Source organism: Pararge aegeria, chromosome 2 (assembly GCF_905163445.1).
Source record: "Pararge aegeria chromosome 2, ilParAegt1.1, whole genome shotgun sequence".
NCBI lineage: Eukaryota > Metazoa > Arthropoda > Insecta > Lepidoptera > Nymphalidae > Pararge > Pararge aegeria.
In genome coordinates, this window is record NC_053181.1 from 18,365,626 (window position 1) to 18,387,788 (window position 22,163).

Here is a 22,163-nt window from a genome sequence, read left to right on the forward strand (position 1 = left end):
CACGTCTATAGATGGATTCACTGACCTGTAAATTTTCTATCAATAAATTCACTATTTCATCTTTCGCATTTCGTAGATAAAAGTCGGTAACTGAATCACATACGGATCGCAATCTCATCTTCGATTCCACTGATTTCATATATTGTACAAAAGTTATTGGGATTTCATTATGTTTGAATTTCATATACCTTTTAGAAAAAAAATTGTATTCCCAAAGTAAGTAAATACCGAGAATGCTATTTATTCGAACAAATTGTTGGGACATTATCAATTAGGGTTTTTCTCTCACAAAACTGCGTTTATTACTATCTCTCTTACATATCTCTCACAAAGTCTGGGTATATTTCTGGGTAGATTTCTTGCAAATATTTTTAAAGTCTTATGGATCATGTGTCCAGCGGCTCCCTGAAATTCGCTTTACCGTCTGACCAGTGACCAGGACTTGTCTACCAACGAGATCGCAAATCCAGCAGATTGGGACAGCAACGTACATCAGTCGTTCAAGCTATTTGTCCTTTTACTTAGCAATTATGTTGGTAACTTTGACGGCCGATTAGCGAAGTGAGCAGTGACCCTTTCTGAGTCTAAGGCCTTGAACAGCTGGAAGATGTTTGTGTGATGAACATTAATGTTTTTCAGTGGCTGGGTGTGTTTATCTGTATATTATTAGTATTCATGTATGTTATTTCTAAATATTTAACAGTTATTTCAGTTCCCATGACACAAACTACGCATACTTTGGGGCTAGATGGCGATGTGTGTATTTTCGTAATGTATTTATTTATTACGTACGTTAGCCACGTTTTAGCATATTTGTGTGTAAGTAAAAGCAGTGCGCATTAATTCAACGAGTCGAATTTTCTTGTTTCTGTCTGAGTAAATTAGTTTTCTGCTACCATCTGTTTGTGATGGTTAGTTGAATTTATATTACTCATTTGTATAATTTTAGTATTTTGTAGGAGTCTACACTACAAAACCGTTGACTCTGACACAACCTGACAGCCCTGGGATCTGTTGCTCTGTTTTTAGGTAAAGACTTCACTTATCATCAGCACCGCAAGTATGTGCTGGAGACAATAATCTCCCCGGGGAAAGGATAAAAATATATCTTTTCCCACAACTTTATCAACTGGCGCGGAAAGAATATGCAAATAATATATGTGTAATAATAAACGGGGGTACACTTCTCCTATTCCATGTTCCCGTGCTTTAGCAGGTGGACACGTTGATTATATCCCTTATAATCGGGGGACATATTTTTGTGTCCTGCCCGTGCTAGCCCTGCTGGTCGGACATCTGCTTGGTCAGCCAATTATCACTATAAAAAAGCCACCGACACCAACGCCCGTTTTCACCAACGACGAACAAGGGTAATACATAAATAGGAAGCGCCTAATCTAAGACTATTCCTAGTCATACACCAATAATCGTTCACCAATAGTTATCACATAAGAGTTGGTGAAACGTTTTGTTTCTATAGACATCGCCAAAATCTTAGGCTTCGTGAAAACGGGCATTAGCTGCTGGGCTGCGTCGGTGGGTTGCCGTCTTCTGAGTGCAGACTCCTGTACAGTCTCAAAATTCTACAAAAGAGTTAAATAATACAAATTAAACTAAACATTCCAAACAGATGGTAGCAGAAAACGAATTAATTCAGTGTAACGCAACATAAAAGACGACTCAGAAGCTACCGTGCAACCTGAATTAGAAACAAAGGTAAACATCAGTTAATTCCTTTAATTTCAAGCTAGTACAAATTAACTGGCGCCACAGTTTTAATCATTTCAAATATTTGTTCGACTCGCTAACCTACAACGTCCAAAAACAAATTAGGCTGTGATATGCTAGAACCTACGGTGTTAAGTATAAGGGCCATAATTGAATTGTACACGTATGCCAAAGAGACGCCGGTTGTTCTTGTTGACATTACAATCGCGCCTGAGAGTACACAGTTAGGAGCGGGCCACAAGACTAACAATATGTTAGCTGTTGGCTTGCACGTAGGAAACAATTGTTCTAATTTTATAGCTCTACGACTAACATCTGTGCCTATCCCTAGTACAAGATTTGTTCGCTCGAAATCGAGGAGTTGTCATCGAGTATCGCGATACTTTAACATAGAGTCAAATGGATCTATTAAGTATTAATTTATGGCCAATATTTGCCCAAAATTACTCAGCTAGGTCTTTTTGTAGAACATTTTTTTTCTCTTTATTGCACAATCAGAAATCACACTCAGACACTGAAAAACTTTCATGTTCATCACACACACATTTTCCAGTTGTGGGAATCGAACCCACAGTCTTGGACCCAGATAACGGTGTCGCTGCCCAATGCGCCAGTTGTAAAACGAAAATCAATAAATTGTTAAATACTATGTGCTACCACTAGCTTCTATTCGCGAAAAAATATGCAACTACTACTAATTTTCATAGAAAATGTGGGTGTACTCTGATATACTGAATATTGCGTTACCCTTTCGAGAGTACAGGCTTGATGTTTTGTTGTGTGATTGTGTAAACAACGCAAATGTATGCGATAGCATCAATTGTGGTTCATGTGATGTCATTTTCTGAAAGGTACTCTTCAGAAAATCAAAATTGCCTGTCATGCCATTGAAATTTAAACCCCTTTTGAACGTGTGTGTACTTATGTACACGCGTTAGAAGTTATACTTTGGAGTAAGAGGGCACTCTATATGCGATACAGAACCCAAAACTGTAACTTTTTTCTGTCTGTATCTGGGCCGAGCATCACGCTCAAAGTACTGAATGAATTCAAATGAAACTTCTTTCGATTTGAGATTATACTATGAGGTAGGACATGAAATTCAGCGTAGTTCCTTTGGGAAGCGATGAAAGTGTTTGACGATATGTTCCATAACTCTGTCAAATGTTAACCGGCTTATTGAAATAATTATTTTTATTGATGTGTGGTAAGGTGTTGACTCTCTAGCAGTACGCTGCGTCCCGTAATTAACTCAAGCGAAGCCACAGGGCAGGCCCATCTTGTATGTAAATAAAATCCGAATTGATAACTTCATCAAAGAGGATCCCAGTCTTTGTCTTTTATTCCGAGGCACGGACTGCTCGAGGTAGAGTTCCACGGCAATTTAAGTTTTTTCTCCGCACGAACTGAGGAGATAACAACGCAGCAGTATCTAACACAATTGCACAATTACTCGGCCGCATTATGTGGCACAATTAAAAAATTTCCTTCGAGACGCGATTAATTTCGACGCGAATGATGTCCTTTTTCATTTTATGTACATAAGAAGTGTAGTGCAAATGTTTCGTTTGGTGAAAACAGATCAGCATACAGTTGTCACCATCCCTTCGCTTCCCGTGGGTGTCGAACGAGGCGTGTTAGGGAATGTAACGGAGGACGGGTAGCAGAGTCCTCTGTTCTACTAGTACCATCTATTGCGATCATTAAATCGTCTGCCCAGCGTGTTGATTAATTTATTTTTACTTTAATTGGAAACCACCAACATCTGTTATTACAAAATAGTTCATAATTGGTTGGTTATAGGTAAAACTAAAAACAGATCATCAGAAATCAGTATTATATAAACAAGGGTAAATGGCAGAACCCAGCAAAAATGCAGCAAACTATACCTCAAAGTTAACTTTACCTAACATGCAACAGTTTATCAAATAATTTATACTATTTATATTACCATAAAATAAGTCAATGTCAGGGTCATTATAAACAGAATTAAGAAGGCGAAAAGCACGGATAATATACTAATAAAATCTGTTCTTAGTATTAGTTAAGGTATTTGTAGAATCTTTTTATGTCATGGTAATCATAAGGATTCAATAAAGTGTTACTTAGTAAATAATTCCGGACTGTCTATTGACCCTCTAACAATGTTAAGTAAAAAACCAACGTTGCAATACGATTTGAGAAAACCCTCCCGTTTTGTGAGCACTGTTATATGCTTAGTCCAGCAGTGGACTATTACAGGTTAATCTAAAATTAGATTGGTCTTGAGGTCTAACTAGCCCAAACTCGATGACCATATGTTGATTATAGCAGAGTTCCTATGATCATCTTCTGGCTCCATCATAAGTTCAGATATTAGACGTAATAATATAGTGCAACCGGGGTTCGGCTCCGGCAATCTTACTTGATAGCAAGAAAGGATCTCATTAAGTTATACAATTCACGCCTACTTAACTACAGAATCAAAAAGATTTTTTAAAGATTTATACGTTTTTTTGCAACCCCACACTTTAACCTCATATCATGCGTGCGTAAACATTTGCGAACTGTAAATTTCGTAGCGCATATCAAGATTGAGATTATATTAAATTATAATATTCTGTCCCTTACATCTTTTAGATTAAAAATGCTTGAGATTTTGGATCCAAATCAAATGATTAATGTGATAATGTAAGTTACATTTATAACGGTTGATCTACATAACGAGATCCTTTGAAAGTAACTCCACCCTGGATCGGCATCTGGAATGTAGGTTTTAGCGATAATAAATTTAGTATATATAATTATTCAGAGTGATGTTGGAAAGGAAATTTGTTTATTTATTGGATTCAATTTCGGGCCATGAAATATTAATAAAAATGGTAAATTTCAATTTAATACAATTTAACATCCTTAATAATATTATAAATGGGAAAATGTGTTAGTTATTTACGCCCTAAAGGAGCAGCCAATCAACTAGATCATTGGCGTAGAGTTAGAAGGAGGGGATCAACATAGGCTACTTTTTATCCCAGGATAGCAAACGGTTTCCACGGGAATTGCATAAACCGTTATAAACGCGGACAAAGAACGTGGGCAACAGCGAGTAATATCATCATCATCGAACCATTAACAGCTTACTACAGGTCACGGGTCTCCTTACAGAATGAGAAGGTTTCAGGCCGTCGTCCAAATTACGCTGGCCAAATTAGACTCATATTATAAAATGTAAATTGCATAGATAACTAAACTTGCAGTCCCAAGCACGAGGGTGGACACAACCCATTTTCAAACTTATTTCTAACCTTAACAACAACAAACTTAACTGCTATTGGTTAAGGTTTATTTAAGATTATAGTAAGAGCAGAGCAGAGCATAGTAATTATTAATTCTATTACTTTACGTAGAGTTAGTCTAAGCTTTTTGACGTGACAACGTCTTATAATTCGTTGGAGCCGGCTGCACGCACGAAAAAACATGACTCATGCGGCGTTACCTCGCTCTGAGGCGTTCCTTTCAAGGCTTGAAGTGCAAGCGAGAGCGCGTTCGACATCTGTCTCTCTCCTACTTGAGTGAGCGATGCGTCCGCGTGGACAGCTTCTATACAATAATACATTAAAATGTTTTCGGCAAGGATGAAGTGCAGTGAATAGTGAATGTGGTGTCAATTGTTCGTAGCAACGATAATATCTATCAAACAAATTAAAATTTGTCAGTAAGCCGACTTTACAGACAACCAATTTTTTTTTTATAAGGCCCAAAGGTCCCCTTCCTCCTAATTATATACTAGTTTTGCGCAAAGGATACTACATGTCTGTTGATTCTAGACTTAAGACAGAGTGACACATCTGTCAACCTACTCGAAATGCTTAAATAACGTAAGCAGCACTGACTAAGCCATAGAGCAGGACTAATTACTACGTGAATGCGGTATTAGGAACACCACAGTGTGATATTAGTCGGTGAAATAACATGAGTAACAATATTGACGTAAGGATATCCTCACTAATGTTTTATCAGCGTCAGATGGATTCACGTTTAGCGGTTCGTTGAAAGATTTTGATGAAGCGCTTCTATCGGAAGAGTTTTGCAAACATTATAAGAACATAATTCGTTATTGGATGGTAGACCTCTCCACAGAACTTTTTATTATAGTGCACTGTCTAATATCTAGTGTTTGTATTCTCTTTGAACTAATCATTAGTGCATTTTAAGAAGAAATTCCAATTTTTTTTTCTAACACACAGATTCCGGTTTAGCTATAATCAACTTCGCAAAATATACTTTTCTGATGATTATGCCATCTGTATATTCTCACCTTCCACGCAGACCATATACCACTAACCTAATCGTTATCAATTATATTGAACGCCCAGTTGGATGTCGCTGGATCAACATAGCTTGTGAATACCAGAAAGCCTTCTCAAACGACTACTCCTCTATCCACAAACAAACATCCACTCACACGGAATGGTTGACCCCAAGGAGTATATTATTAGCACCGAGGTATTTACCTAAACAGCACTAAACTCACACGGGTTTAGTGGGTATTAAGGCTCGCCATCGAGTCGTTATTTGGAAGGATTGCCTAAATGCAATCCAGCCAGTGGCATAAGTTGCATTTATTTGTGTTAGATCTAGAGGCTTTAATATTATAAGATCTCACAATTCGACCAAAAAGGATTGAAAACAGAATTTATCTGTAAAACTTACAAAAGTATAAAATTTCTATTGCAATGTATTTTCTTATTTTCTATTACTAAGCGATGGAAATTTATAGTTAAGTAAACTGTATTCTACAGACCGTAAAGCTTCGACTTGTTTGACTTGCTACAAAATTGTTTTGAAGGTATCCCTGAGATCTTGTTTATTATTTCTGACATTAAATATTAGCATTTATTGGGAAAAACAACTACAGTTATAATAAATACATACAACGGTGAATTAAAAAAGTTCGCTAGTCGGATACTTAACTTAAATATGAAAAAGCATTCGGTATTCACTATTTTTTTGATGAATAATTCTTAGGAGAAGAAATATTTATGGGGAGAGAAAACTAAATAAAATAGCGTGTAGCGGACGAACTTGTAGTATAAAAACTATAGAAAGGTACTAACAAAATTGCATTTTATATAAATACCATAGAAACAGACAGTTTTTGCAGGTTAAAACTTTCCAGACCATAAACTATATCTATTCCAAAAATATCGCTGTGTTGCTATGTCACTGAAGGACAAACCAACAAACACACTGTCGCATTTATAATACAACTGGGGATATTTTCACATTATTCGATATTCTCTTGGGCATGTCGGGGAGGTAATATGACACGCGCGGCGCACGCCCGTCTCCGCCTGCGTAATTAGATTTCCTTTACAACTGGGAGATGCTTTTACGGAGAAAACCAATAAGGCATCGCATGCTTCAAATATTATAACGGATCGCCTCACGGGTACATGAGATGTATTTATGTATTAATTTATATTCACATTTTACGTTATATGAAAGCGTATAGATCATTCATCGTTTCGGAAATGATTTTTCGTCGTCGAGTTTCATTATAGTGTTTTAAAAAGGAAATATAAGTAATAATTAATAATTTAAATAAAAACCATCAAAATACTATGCAGTTTATGTATTTGGAATCTAAGGACGTACCTATCTACCAACGTAAACCAAACCTATGTAATAACCATCTTTCAAACGTGCGAGAAAACGTGTGAGGGTGTTTTACCTACACTTAGAGGAATAACCAATTTTTCAAAATTTAAAAATCGTATGCATACTAGATGGCGCTACAGTCGCTATATATTATACTAGCGGTTGCCCGCGACTTCATCCGCGATAAAAAAATATTTTTTTCTGAAATTAGGAAAAGTCTTACGACCTCGCATCTCCGGCAGTACCTACCTCAAAATCAGTTCCATGATTTGATACGTTATCAGGTCACAATCACAGCAGGAATACTCTCAAGTTTATAACATACATCGGATGCTCAAGGCGCTTTAAACGGATGCCCGCGACGGCATGGAATTCCTGATTTCCCGTGGGCTTGAGAAGGTAGCCCGTGGTGCATATGCCCTTCTCCAGAAAGAAAGCTACCGGAAAATTTTAAATATCCTTAAGATCAGTTTAAAAGTTTATACGGTAGATGGCTACAAACAGACAGAAAAACACACTTTATGAAAATTAAGCTAAATTTTTGCTTATATAGATTTGGTACAATCAAGACAATTTCGTGACACAACATGAGTTCAATAAAAACTAGCCTAGTGGATAAGACTACGGCTTCACTTTCGGAAGTACCAGATTCTATCACCGTGCCTAACAATTCAGAGTAAGTTTCGTTTTCATCACCAGCACGCACCTAGCACCGGCGGGTAATTTGTAATTGAATATTATAAAAAAAAAAAAACTAAAAGCACTATCAAGCGACTTGGTCTACAACTACGATGTATGACGTGCGCCCAACTCGATATGGTATGGTATATCTTTAATCCTCATTCGAGACATGACAAAAACAAACCTTATGTCGAGTTTTTGCGCCACATAAACAACGGACGATTGTGAATACAGCAATAAGATGTGCGTCATTATAATTTAAATATTTTGGTTTCAAGGTAAGGTAAAAATTTCCATCTTACGTACTTAGTAACAAAGAAATCCAAGCATTTTTATCGCGATACTTTCCGGAAGATTTGGAAGTTGGTTCATATCTTTTTTAGGTTACACAAAGAAATTTATACTTTCTTTTGTACATGTGCAATATTAGCGAGATGTGTTATTTTTTCCATTACATTTATATTTGTCTTTGGTTACCGTTACTTGGTCTACCAACGCTATATTATGCTGCGAAAATGTATGTTCTACTTTAGTTCTCTAATAATTGTAGTTGCATTTTTCATTCATTAATAAAATAGTCACATAATCTAATGCTTCTCTGTTAAAACAGATGTTTATCGGAAAAGCCAAAATGCTTACCGTGTGCTGTGGCTCATTTCGTAACCGCGTTGTAAATAGCACCTAGTCAGGTCGAAAAAATCCCATGTAAAAATATTTCCCATAGAAACTTTTTAAGATCCCGTTCAGTGGTCAATGCTCTTAGTAATTAAACGGTTGGGTAATCCAATGTCATGAACTAATTAAGTCAAACGTCGACGACGCTTGGTGCTTTGAGTTTCTTTCTCAAGATCATAATATTATGATACTCATTTCTAAATCTATTTGAATTCCGCAAATTAAAGATGAATAAAAACCTAAAACCGTTACCTAAACCTTTCCGAGTCTGGTTGAGCGATTTTCTACTGTCCTTTATGGGAGTTCCTTTATGTCCGAAGACCTTTATTGGATGTTTATAGAACAAGACCACAATAACCTTTCAACCAAAAAAGAATCGATAGATTATACGTAACGATAAAACATCATGCGTGAACATCAAATAATCATACAAACAGACAAACATACTGGTCAAATTTACACAAATTGTATACACGAGCGCCCTGAACAAATTTCAATACTTATATTATTTACTTTAACTAAGAGAGTTAATAATACACCTCGGTGGGAATTTCGCATCTAATCTTCAATAAAAGTAATTGACAAGTTTACGAACGATTTAAAGATCATCGAAACAACGAATTCAAGCGTTTGAAATCAGAAATCAACTTTGGCATAATTACTTAACGCCGCATTCATCTAAATCAAAAATAAATTCAAGCGCACCTTGTAAATCTGAGCGGCGTTCATTCGGCCAATGCCCCGACCAATTAAACGGTTATGTAACCCAATGTCATGATCGAATTTAGTCAACATGCTTACGTAAGTTGGGCGCCGCACAGAATTCTACGTTTGACGTATTCAATTTAAGTGTACTTATATTCTGCTTCAGAGACGTCATCACGTGGAAAGGTTAAGAAAGGAAAAATTTGTACGATAAGTTAATGTTGCCATTGCGCTGTCATCTTTCCAAGATTTTGTGTTTTATTTTTTGTTATAATTATTGGCTGACCCAGGAGATGGCCCGCGTGATGGTAAATGCCGAAACAAGCCTATAAACGGAGCCAAATTTTACAGAAAATTCATGGAACACTTCAATGAACAAAAAAAAGAGCTGCCCTGTGTCCAACTTGAGACGTAAGTGCTAAGCCTCATGTGCCTCGTCATCGGCAACCAAGTCCTTCACAACTTAACACAACAATGCCGCGGCAGAAATAAGCATGGCGGTAGTACTTCTCCGTACGAGTTCTGGCACAAAAAGCTCCACTACTACTGAAAGATTTAAGTACCAGCCAGGGATAACGAAAATGGAGCTGTCGATCTCCTTTCTTTGATAACACGTCAAGCTATCCGCTCTACCTATGGTAACTTAGGTGTAATAATAACCGATGAAGCTGACCAAACCCCAATAGGGCAGCGTGGGAAATCCAAGATCTATCTCCTCAGAGAGAGGCTCATGTGTTATTAATAGGCTAAGGATCATAATGATGAAGACTTTATAACAGCTATCATTTGGCTTCATGTTTCGTACAGATGTTCTTTTTAAACGTAATTGAGGTGGAAATTTTTACTCTATTGCTTCTGCAGGTCATCTTGTATGCAGTGGCGTGCATAGAGGGTATGTACAGGGTATACAGATGATATAAAATGAAGAAAATCTCCAGTACGAGTTATAAATTCTTAAGGGTAGATTTTTTTTAGAACTCTTACAAAGTCTTATCCTTAAGTATTTTATAACTCGTACTGGAGGTTTTCTTCATTTTATATCATCTGCATACCCTCTGCATACCCTCTATGCACGCCACTGCTTGTATGAAACGTCTCTGTTGATTTACAGCAAAAAGTTTGTTAACATAAAGTCATGGTCGAATTTATCGCATACGTCTCTTTGACGTCATTACCATTCTGCCTGACGTATAATATTCAAATTAACGTTACTTTTTCTGAATTCGATTTCGTTTGGTAGTCTAGACATGACTGTTTCCTGCCTATTAAATTGCCTGTCTATTAAATTAAGGTAAAATTAGATACGAATTTCAGCAGGCTGAATTCCGCTTTAACTTCTGCATTTGAACGGACATTTCACGTCTGTTAGACGGCGTTGGACAATACACTATTTTCCAATGAATTCTGCTTTGAGCCAATGCTGCAAATACAGGCTTTAATCAACGACCTCCCTGGCGCAGCGGTGAGCGCTGTTGTTTCAAGTGAGGTTCCGGGTTCGATCATCATTTCAGAATTTTCTCTGGTCTGGTCTGGAGTAGTTACCACCCTACGAACAAAGACTTGCCGCTAAGCGGTTTAGCGTCCCGGTACGATATCGCGTAGAAACCGAATAGGGATATGGGTTTATTACACATATTATAGATATAACGATATAACGGCCATATCCCTTACAGGTAGCAGTCAAGGGCTAATTTGTAGTGGAATAAATAAAAGATTAATATTCCGGAATGTTTGTCAAGTGCTTTAAAAGAAAGAAAAAAAAAGTAATTTATAACATGAGAATAATTTAAAAACAATGCCTTTCGGTATAAAGATTATTCGGATGCTGATACAACACGAGCGGTTGAAAGGATTACATTACACCGTTTAGTATCAGTTTTCACTGTCGTGTTCAGCCAATTCAACAGAGTTGGTCAGCACGAGGCCAGCCTCGCCGACCTTCACTGTTAATACATTATTCAACTAGAATTATAATTTACAACACGCCCGATGGTGTATGGTCGTTATAAAATCTCTCGTGGGACATATTTTTGTTGTCCTGTAAACAATGTTTCATCGTCTGAATTTTCAATCAAGGTTAACCGATTAGAATGTAAGGTCTCTGCGATTGCTTTGAAATTCTGAATAACTAGTGCAAAAACACTGACATGAATGATTGAATAATGTTTTTTTAGTTAGACACATCAAAACTTTATGTTTGAATATGAATTTTTAAAGGAATCATGAAAAAAAATCCACTACCTACTACTGTTTTGTTTGATTGATCTACTTACAATTTGACATATAATATATGAATAGTCACATAAGCATATAATGCTTTTATCACAAAAATGCACCGGTTAACTGGACATGCAGGATTAAAAAAGTACGATCGGTTAAGATTTTAAACGCTAAGTAGAGTTCGTGCCCAAATTTTTCAAAGAGAAACAAATCTTCACGTTTGAACGGACATAGAATTATTTTTAGCTGACTGAACTGAACGGCCTCTACAAAATAAAAAAAAAATAAACAACAGAAGCTATTATTAGATAACGGAGCGTAACAATAAATTAGCAGCGCCAAAAAGCATAACTCAAATTAGAATAGCATTACAATCCGTCCACACCAGTTTATGCTCACAATCAAAATGGACAATTCGTTATTTGGGAATTTGATGTGCGTGGTCATATTAATGAACGCGACGTGTTTTCGTCCTAACTAACTTCCACCGCGTATGAATTATGAATTAGATAGTCGCGCGGCGGGCGGGAACTGCGATACCGAATATTAAGAAATTAAAAGTTTGTTGGAAGCAAGCGTTACTTTGCAGATATCCCTTTCTTATCCCTTTATATATATCCTATATTATTATAAATGCGAAAGTTTGGATGGATTGATGTTTTTTATACTTTCTCACGCGTAAACTGCTGAACGGATTTTCATAAAACTTTACAGGAATAGGTATAGGCTATAAATCAAAATAGCACGTAGGCTACACTTTACAAATATTATGTGTAAATTAGCAAAAATACAACAACATGTTTCAAATAAATCGGAAAAAACTGCTATCTCAGAGCTGGCATGCGCTGCATTAATGTATGGTGGGATTGTATGGTACATTTAACAGTACGTACAACAAGTCCGCAAAAATGAACAAAGTCGGGGGCACCCGCTAGTATGTGATAGATACGTGTTTAACTAGCTGTTGCCCGCGTTCTTCGTCCACATTTGTTACTGTTTTTGACTAATCCCATGAGAACAGTTTGAATCGCTGGAATAAAAAGTATACTTTGTAACTCTCAGTCTTTTCAACTAATTCTATGCCTAGAATCAAGTAGATTGGTTGCTCAGTTAGGGCGCAAAATAAGGACAAACACACAAACAGTCTTCCGCATTTATAATATTAGTATATATCTGTCTAATTATCGTCTATTGCATAATGTCAAGTTTTTAAAAATCTTACGTGCATGCATTACGTTGATCTCGTCGTATAGCTGTAATTGAATTATAAGTCAGCAGTATAGTTTACGGAGCCCAGAAAAGATTCCTGTGTTACTCCAAATTCACTTTTTCAAGTTACCTAAGTCAGAGAAATCTTATTAGCTTATTGCTTGGACAAAGAAAGCGTAGCTCATGGGATTTTCCTTCGGAGTTCGGGTACCCATGGGTCACCCATTCAGGGTCAGATGTGGCGCAAAACTAACACTGTTTTGACAGAGTTATCTATTTTCATAGGTTTTACTGACGCTAGTTTAATTGCTCGAATAGCTAGTAATCATATCATTAATCCAGCTATTTACACGGGTATTAAATATTGTAGATATTCGCAATAAAAACGTGGAAGAGTGGAAAGGCTTTCAGGAATATGGGCATGATTTCTATGAATATGTATTATACTGCAGAGCGATTAATCAAACGTATCGCTTATTGGATTAACCCCTTTTTATCTCATGTCTGCTGTGGGATTCGTGAAAAAAGAACAAACTGTATTATTCGCAAACAAACGTTAATGTTCCTACACGTGTCGAGATGGATAACGGCCTTTTTTATACTTCTATTACTTTTATTTATTAACTAGCGTACCCAGCCCGTATCGCCTAGATTTTGCTTTATTTTATTTAAACAATAAACATACATCATTAAATTTTTAATAAAAGCTGTATTTGATAATTTGACACTTCAAAAATAGGAGTGCTCCGATCGTCACCAAACTTTACAGGATTACTCGCCAGGTCAACCCGGAGATTCCCTGAAAGTTTTGAAATCGGTCCAGCCGTTTCGGAGCCTATACGGGACGTACCCACACACTTTCTCTTTTATATAAATATAGATAGATTGACGAGTTCCTGCGATCTCATCTCTTTATAAGCTCGCCAAATTAAATTAGTTTCACTTTACAATGGCGTTACAGTGCTTTGACACTTAAAGCAACTCTTCAATTCCGAGTTTGCAAATCTTATGTCACAGTCGCCGATGGTAAAAAGAGGTATCTAAATTTACGTCATAAAATGCATTTTGTACACGTTTTGAGGATTTTGATTCCAGTGATCAAACCAAGGGCCTGATTGGTTCACAATGCATGAAAAGAACCCTGCATCCTGGATATAATATAGCATTTTCAATTTTAAATTTTAACCAATAGTAAAAATATATCCGAACCTACGTACACTAAATTTTTATTACCTTGTCTTATCACTTAAACAATCTTTCATTTTATTTTTAATGAAAATAATAAATGCATTCGAAATAGATAATAGAAAAAAAGTAATTGTTTACATAATAAGACAAAGATTGGAAGATTCCTTTACATACGTACAGGTCAAGTTGATAATAAAAGCGTGTCAAAAATGGTACAACGGTAATAGCGTTGAGAATGTCTGAATAGCCATTGATAAAAGTATCGGATGAGCGCGTATCAAATGCTGATAACAAGCACTTATCGGCTACGTAGTGCAACGCAGTATCCGGGTATCGTATGTACTACCATAATGTATTACAGAAAAGTTTATACCACAGTTGATATATGGAGCATAATAATCGTAGCTTTAGTTTTAAGTTTACGAATATGGTTATCGCCATCATTTCACTACAATGTACACAATTTTTTATCCAATGTACGCATCAAAAGTGTCATCTATGCCTACTCGAATTAAGATATTATTGTCTTAGATTATATAAAACCGCCTACTAAAGTAGGGTGAGGTTTACATTATCCGAAAAAATTCTTGAATTACCCATGCATTATAAATTATTAATTCAACCAAAGTATTTACCAATATTTGTTACATCGAGGATTTTAAACAATTGATGAATTTCTTCATGACATGGTGGCATGCAATGGATTTTGATTTAGTTTTTATTTAATTACCCAAACTTTAATTCAACAAATGTATTAATATAAAAATAATAAATATACAACGACAATAAACACGTCGCCATCTATTCCCAAAGTAAGCGTAGCTTGTGTTATGGGTACTAAGATGACTGATGAATATGTTTATGAATAATATACATAAATGCTTAATATATACCGATACATATACACCCAGGCACTGAAAAACATTCATGTTCATCATACAAACATTTTCCAGTTGTGGGAATCCTTGGACGCTATAGCAGGGTCAAGTTGCATTTAAACAATTTTGATTTTAAGTTCTGACTACAAATGAGCATTTAGTCTTAACATTTAAGAAGTACATAAAATAAGTCTATTTATATTTAACGTTACCTGATTTTAATTAGGCTACGGTAGATATTCCATTTCGGGGTTAAATGAACCTTATGACTGTCCTGCTTTTCCCTTCGAGGAAATGGAAAATTATAGTGAAATACTTGATTATCAATTCATAATTTTAATCCAATCATCGTTGATGGTACATGTAATCTGTACACTTTAATTTAGCCATAAGATTCAGTTTTACCCCTAAACACTTTTATACTATGAAGACAAAAGCAATTTTAGCCCGCTTAGACAAGTACTTTAAAGGTATGAGAAGTTAAAAGTCCTTTTATAAGACGCAATAAAAGAAATAAAATTACAGATAGCTTTAATAGTCAGCCCTATAGAATTCAAGACAAAGTGTCAATATAAAGTGAAAGAAACTTAAGCAATAAGGTCTCTACAAAGCAATGGAGGATTCTATTATTATCAGAACCAATAAACGTTCAACTTACAAATTGGAGCAATAAATACACGTTGACCATATTTCTTTAGTTTGGAAAGTACCTACAATAAACTAAACAAATCTCTTACATTTTTTTAGGCAATAAAGTGAAAGAAAGATTGAAAGATCTCAGCACTAATATTGAAGATAAAAACAGTTAGTGAGTTTGTGTGTCTATGTAGAACTATTAGAGTTATCCATGGTAAAATATATATACAAACGAACAAACCTGTGAAATGTTGTTATAGAATCTAATAACAGAATTTAAAATGGATATAAACACATGTTACCGAGGAAAAAAAATGTTAACCAAAAGCAAATTTGGTAAGTGGTTAGCATGTCAGCCTGCGGATCACGAGGTCCCAGTGTTGAAGGACCAGGTAAAAGTTGTTAGGTGACGGTTTATCTACCAAGGTGTTCTCAGTGCCATAACTTGCGAGTTATCACTAATATGAGATTTGTATTCGTATACTTTGAGTTAGCTGAGCATCCAGAGCAGATTTACTAAAATATTGGAAATATCTATAAATACTGAAAGATCAGAAAACATTTACGTACAGTTGTAACGCATTCCAGTTAAAACTAGGATTACTTTTAATAGATGGCGTTCTATAGGTGGTACGAAGTATACCGGGCCATCTTTTTAATAAAATATACACCTCAAGATTGTTAACGTGTACCAAGTTAAATACCGAAAGATTTCCACTATTAATTATCAGATACGGCAGAAAAAAAATACATAGAATAGTTTATATGCAGTTCATTTCAAGTTATTTATAATGTTTAACTATATCCTTTCGAGTTACCGTTTCAAATTACCCCGTGTTTACAAACCAGTACGACTACTTTACCGCATCTTGTACAAAGCTCAGCAAAATCCTTGCATTGTGCACACCGAGTCCGAGGTCAACCTGCACATTACGTGGCACGTTATCTTGCTATAACAGATGCTTTAAACTGTTGAGCTTTTTATGATTTAAAAAGTTGGTTATATTTCAATAGAATACCGAGGATTCAATTTTATTTAAATTACCGGTTGTAGTATTATTTAGCTTGAAATTCTAATAAACCTTCCTTTCGATAGGAACCTATTTTATCAACATCCCCAGAACACCCTACCTTGCTTAATTTGTTGTGGGTTTTTTGCAGGCCAAGGTGTGTTGGGAAGCGTCATAGCTTTAGTTTTAAGTTTACGAAGTTAGTTATCACCATTACCTCGCTATAAAGTAAAGACTCGTGACATCAAAATTGCGATCTAAGTCAAATATAGTTATGATTTGAACTGGTAAGTGAAAGAATGTAGGGATAATAAAGTGGTGAGGAGGAAACTAAGTTTCACTACATAGCTGAGTGCTTGAAAGATGGGAAATTCCAGGTAAGGAGAAGATATTGAAGATAACTTAACCTTTTATCTTTTAAAACTTTGTTATATTGGATTTGATTAGGTTCACCACACCGAGGCCGGGACACCAGTGTTTTTAACATGAGGAATAGGCACCGATCTCTGTCTAGCGAGGGAAGGCGTCCTCATAAAAAGTAAAATACAAGTTAAAGATGTTACAGCCCAAAGGTTCATTCAATCTTAATTTAATGGATTTGACGATAAGATGCGGTGCATATTGGATGCATATTTGAGATAAAAAATAAGTACAAAGTTGCCAAAAATAAACCCATCTCTAGCAAAACAACTACATAATCAAGATAAAGATCTTAAACAACTGCACAAACAATTGCTTTATCAACCAGATCAACTAAACCCAACAGATCACCAAATTCTCCAGCATCATTACGAATTCACAAGGAGAGAGAAGGCGACAATTGAACGGCAATCCTCGGGGAATATTTACTTTTTATCCAGACATAGTTATCTGCCTCGATGGCTTATTTCAATAGCTGTATAAAGCCGAGGCTGCATTAGGCCGCGTTGCGACAGAAGACCATTAAGCGAAAAATCCAAACATTCCATCGTATTTTCGATATTTTATTCCACAAGAAGTTAGCCTTTGAATGCAATCTTCTGGTGGATGTAGTCTAGTAAACGTCACGTCTGGCTTCACGGAAGATCAGCGCTAGGTCTTAACAGACAGCAAATATGCTGAGTGAAGAATATTTTAGGATAATATTGTTGTCATTGTTGTTTCAGTTGAATTAAGTATCCTAAAATATAAGTTATATCCCTAAGATCCTAAATTACTTCAACTTTAATTTCTTTTATTTTGATGTATACCCAAATATACCGTCTTTCTTTCTAAAAATGGTAGCGGGCTTATAGAGGTTGCAGGCTTGCGGAGTTTCTTACACGATACCGTACCTACCGGTGCACTAATGCCTCTTTACTTAGGAATTCAATAGTGGCTTCGTATAAAGATCATACGCGAACGTCTTCAAGAGGTGAGTCAGTTGGGGGATGGGTAACTATCTGTTGTAATATTTCTTGAAAACAGCACACTTTGTTTGGGCATTTCTTTACTCTAGCTAACAAGAAAGCAGTGCTCACCCATGAGGAATGGTGCTGTTTATTTTTTAATTCGGCCTTTCAGCCGCATTGCAAATCGCGCCATATTGTATCCACCGCCTTAAGGACTCCTTGGCCCCAACCGGCGAGCTGAATTCCTCGGGGCAAAAAATGTAAACATTGTCATTGTAATAAATTGCGATGCTAACCTCTATTACAAGAAGGATTTGTAATAAATATTCTTTGGGAGTTATTATTTGAATAGAGCGACTAGAATAATTTTTCAATGTAAATAGGTTTTGGTAACTCAAACTTATAGATTTTTCTTCTTTAAGTACCTAAGCTGGTTTAACTTGAGACTTTTTCCAATGTATACGCTGACTGTATACATGTTACTTTTACAAAGATATAGAATATCTTTTTAACCTTGATAAAACCTTGCAATTGCCTTTTTAAACTAAGTTTCAGTCGCCAAAATTCATGTGTAAAGACAGCAGAATTAACATGAAAGAGACGGGTAAACGAAATGATGATGAAAGCTGTAATAATGATGTACGAAAACAGTCTGCGTTTAACTGCCCATTTTTAGTTTACTCAAGAAAATTAGGAGTCTCAATTACCAAACTCTTAAAGGTAATACGCAAATAACAACATCACTTTCTTTACTATCATCTATCAAGTTTATTAAAAGCAGGCATAAAATAATACATTGCCGTAACGAGGACCGAATTTTTACATGTAATGATCTAAATAGTTTCGAGCTTTTAAACATTTGTTAAGTGCCCTAAAATATTGTAATCTTTATAAAAATTGTAGTCAACTTTTTCTAAGAACTTCATCAAAATTGCAGCTTTATATAGTGATCCTAAATTTGTTCATGGTGACGTTGATTTGTATTGACTGCCACCTTAATACAAGAAAGTGTATAAAGCTATCATTTTCATAGTTCCCTTCAAAGGTAGCGTTAATGGAGTCGTTTGCATATTTTCCATCAGCGTCGCGCAATAAATCGTTTAAGCAATTGAAGCGTTCCGCCACAGAGATGAAATAACGCAGGCGTGAAACAGATGCGGATCTCCAATAATTTGCTTAGTGAGCGAGCGGGATTATATTGCTCAATAAACGAGCGGAATAGCGCCAAGTTGTAAAATTTGCTTTCTGAAATTGAGTTCGATGATGCGATGGCATTACGATACACACATGTACACATGTATCGCGATGAAAACGCGAAAATGTTTCGTAAAAGAGTCAAAAAAATCAAAGTCAAAGTGCAAAACTTGTAGGATATAAAACATGTTGAACTTGATTTATATAAGCATACATAATACGAATAAAAATAACGAATATAAATAAATTACAAAATAAGGGGGTAAATGAGATAATATACAACCTCGGGTTCGTGCTACAAAAGTTAATTTATCCCTCAGTTTGTTTCAAACAATTAGATACTTGCTAACAAGACTAAGTAGTGAAATGTTCGGAAATTTCATTCAATGATACAATGTGGTTTTCATGGACACACTTTTCATTAAGAATACTTTAGCGTGTTGTAATAGCGGTAAAGTAATAGCAGTTTGTAGGTGTTTATAAAAACAATAACAAGTAGGTTAGCAGTGTACGGAAAACGATTTAAATTATATTTATCTCTAAAAGATTTATTAGCAGAAATACGTATGGCAAAATAAACGAATGGAATGATAAAATAATGACTCAATTAATACAAACCGTTTAACTGAAAAACAGAAGTGAAGACACAAATTAGATTAATGAGGTTTCAAAAAGCGTCGAGCTGAACCAGGATAACATAATTCCTTATGTTGTTTTAAGATTGACATGCTTGCTAGCAGCTTCAAGAAGTAAAATTTTCGTAAAATATTGAGATCGATTATGAAAAGGGATAACGATACATGATTCAATCGTGCTGAACACGTTATCGCGAGCAGTATAGAACCTGATGGTAAAAAGTAGTACATTCAACCTATATTAGTAATTATATGCAGTCCTCTGCTTGATAACAAGAAATATGAAGAGTAAATGAAAGAATGATCAAAAAATTCCTAAATGTATTGCAATGTATTGTGTAGCATGCAGTATGCTTATAATAATAAACAACAATCAGAATGGGTGTACACTGTACAGCTAAACATATGCCGTACGTCATTAAGCTTCAAAATACGACGCTGATTTTCAGCAAAGACCCGAGTGGCGTCAAAGCTAAAAATAACTATGAAATGAATCCAGTTGATAGTTATATACAAGCACTAGCGATTGCCTGCAATTTATTTTGCGTGGAAATTCAAATCCTTAATCCCGAGAATTGTTATTCTAGCTGATGTCTCCGCACTAGATGGAACATATTTTCATATTTCACGGCGATTTCCAAAAAATAAGCGCTTGTTTTTATACTTTAACCTAATAACGTGAATGTCAATTTTAAAGCCCCAAATTTGAAAAGAATTTAATTATTGTGCTGCTTTTCTAATAGGGTGGAAAGGTGAAATTAGGGTTGGAAGGTTTCAAGGATTTTCATTCGATGTATGAGCCAATACCTACGGACTACACTGCTGCAGTAGAGATTTCTTGATTAGTCACTCAGTCAGTTAACGGGTCTGAGTGGTATTTTGCTTTTATATAATATAGATGATATATAAAAGATTAATCTTGCTTCAGCTGATAAAATTATTGAATAGTAAATTTGATGACCAATAACTCATAAAGCAATAGAACCGTACAGTGATTGTAATAAAATAACTGCTGGTAGCAGATGCGGATCTCTAAAAATTTGCTCAGTGAACGAACGAGTTCATTATACAAACTGTGCAATAAATGAAGCTGAAGCTGTAAAGTTTGCGTTCGGAAATCGAGTTAGATATTGTGATGGCGGTTTGATGTTGATGCACACGTGTATCGATGCTCGGGAAAATAAAAATGAACGGTAATATTAATTTATATTTTAACTGTTCAATTGTGATTTTCATACAAATGTCATTTATTGAACTGGTATGATGATTTATCCGTTATTGTCTTTGGAACAACAGAAACGATTTTTTGAAACTCAAGGATTTTGATTTTGAGTAACCTAGGCTTCTTTTTAACGCACAAAATACTTTACCTATGTGGGCGAAATCAGTGTGCAGGTATAACATATTTTACTTTTTATTTGCTGCTGGTGCATCCACTTTTAGTTTACTCCTGACATATTTGTTTATTCCTGATTTTCCACTTGATTTTTTGTTTGCTTTATATTATAGTAGAAGGTAGATCATATCGTTCATCCTATTCGGGGAAAAAACCATTTTTTAAATGTTCAGAAATAATATATCATAAATGTTGACAAGCATGAAGGCTATATATTTTGATTAAAATATTAAACTTTGAATGTTATACAAGCAATGACTAGCAGTGTGGAAAGAAATAGGTTGGTGATCGGGTTATCAGCTCACTAGGTAGTTTCTTGTCGGAGAGTTTCCTAACTAAAACATAAGTGGATCACGCTAACTTGATACCGACAAGAATAGTTAAGGGCTATGTAGTTGTGCACTTCTTTACATACATGTATAAACTAGACATACAATATATAGGTTGCCGGGTTACATGGCTTTCATCGTTTTCACAAAACACATATCAGATTCAGAATCATCGAATGTATGTATGAACTATATCATTAAGTTTCCCAATACTTTTCTAACTTCGAATCGCGAAGCGCGTTAAGGTTTTTCCCCCGTTTCGTAGTCAATATCCCATGGAGTATAAAAACTTACGGTACTACTTGTTTCCTTGTTTATAAAACTCGCCTCATCTGGAATTTGTTCTTTATCATCTTTGATATGGGTACCTATCTAAAGAAATGTGAATCTACTTCGTTCGAAGCAGCTCTTGGGTGACTGAAAGTTTTTGGTTGATTTTACATACGGACAAAACCTTCGAATTACGACCACCTGACCAGAAGTAACACTAGCAATCAAAGAATCATAGCCAATACTGTATCGTACATCTGAACCAACATATACAGCTCGAAACTTTTCCTAGATTGCAAGTTATTCCAACAGATGTTTCAAATCAGATATAACATCAGGAAACGAGTAACAGTATTAAGCTTCTTAGAGCTGGTATAACTGCAGTAATAAATGGAATGA

The 22,163-nt window shown here is 35.6% G+C and overlaps 1 protein-coding gene across 1 annotated transcript in view; it reads right to left on the bottom strand.

Moving 5' to 3' along the window:
• Positions 1–22,163, bottom strand: part of LOC120631179 (beta-arrestin-1) — a 111,192-nt gene that overhangs the window by 70,408 nt on the left and 18,621 nt on the right. The window lies entirely within an intron of this gene.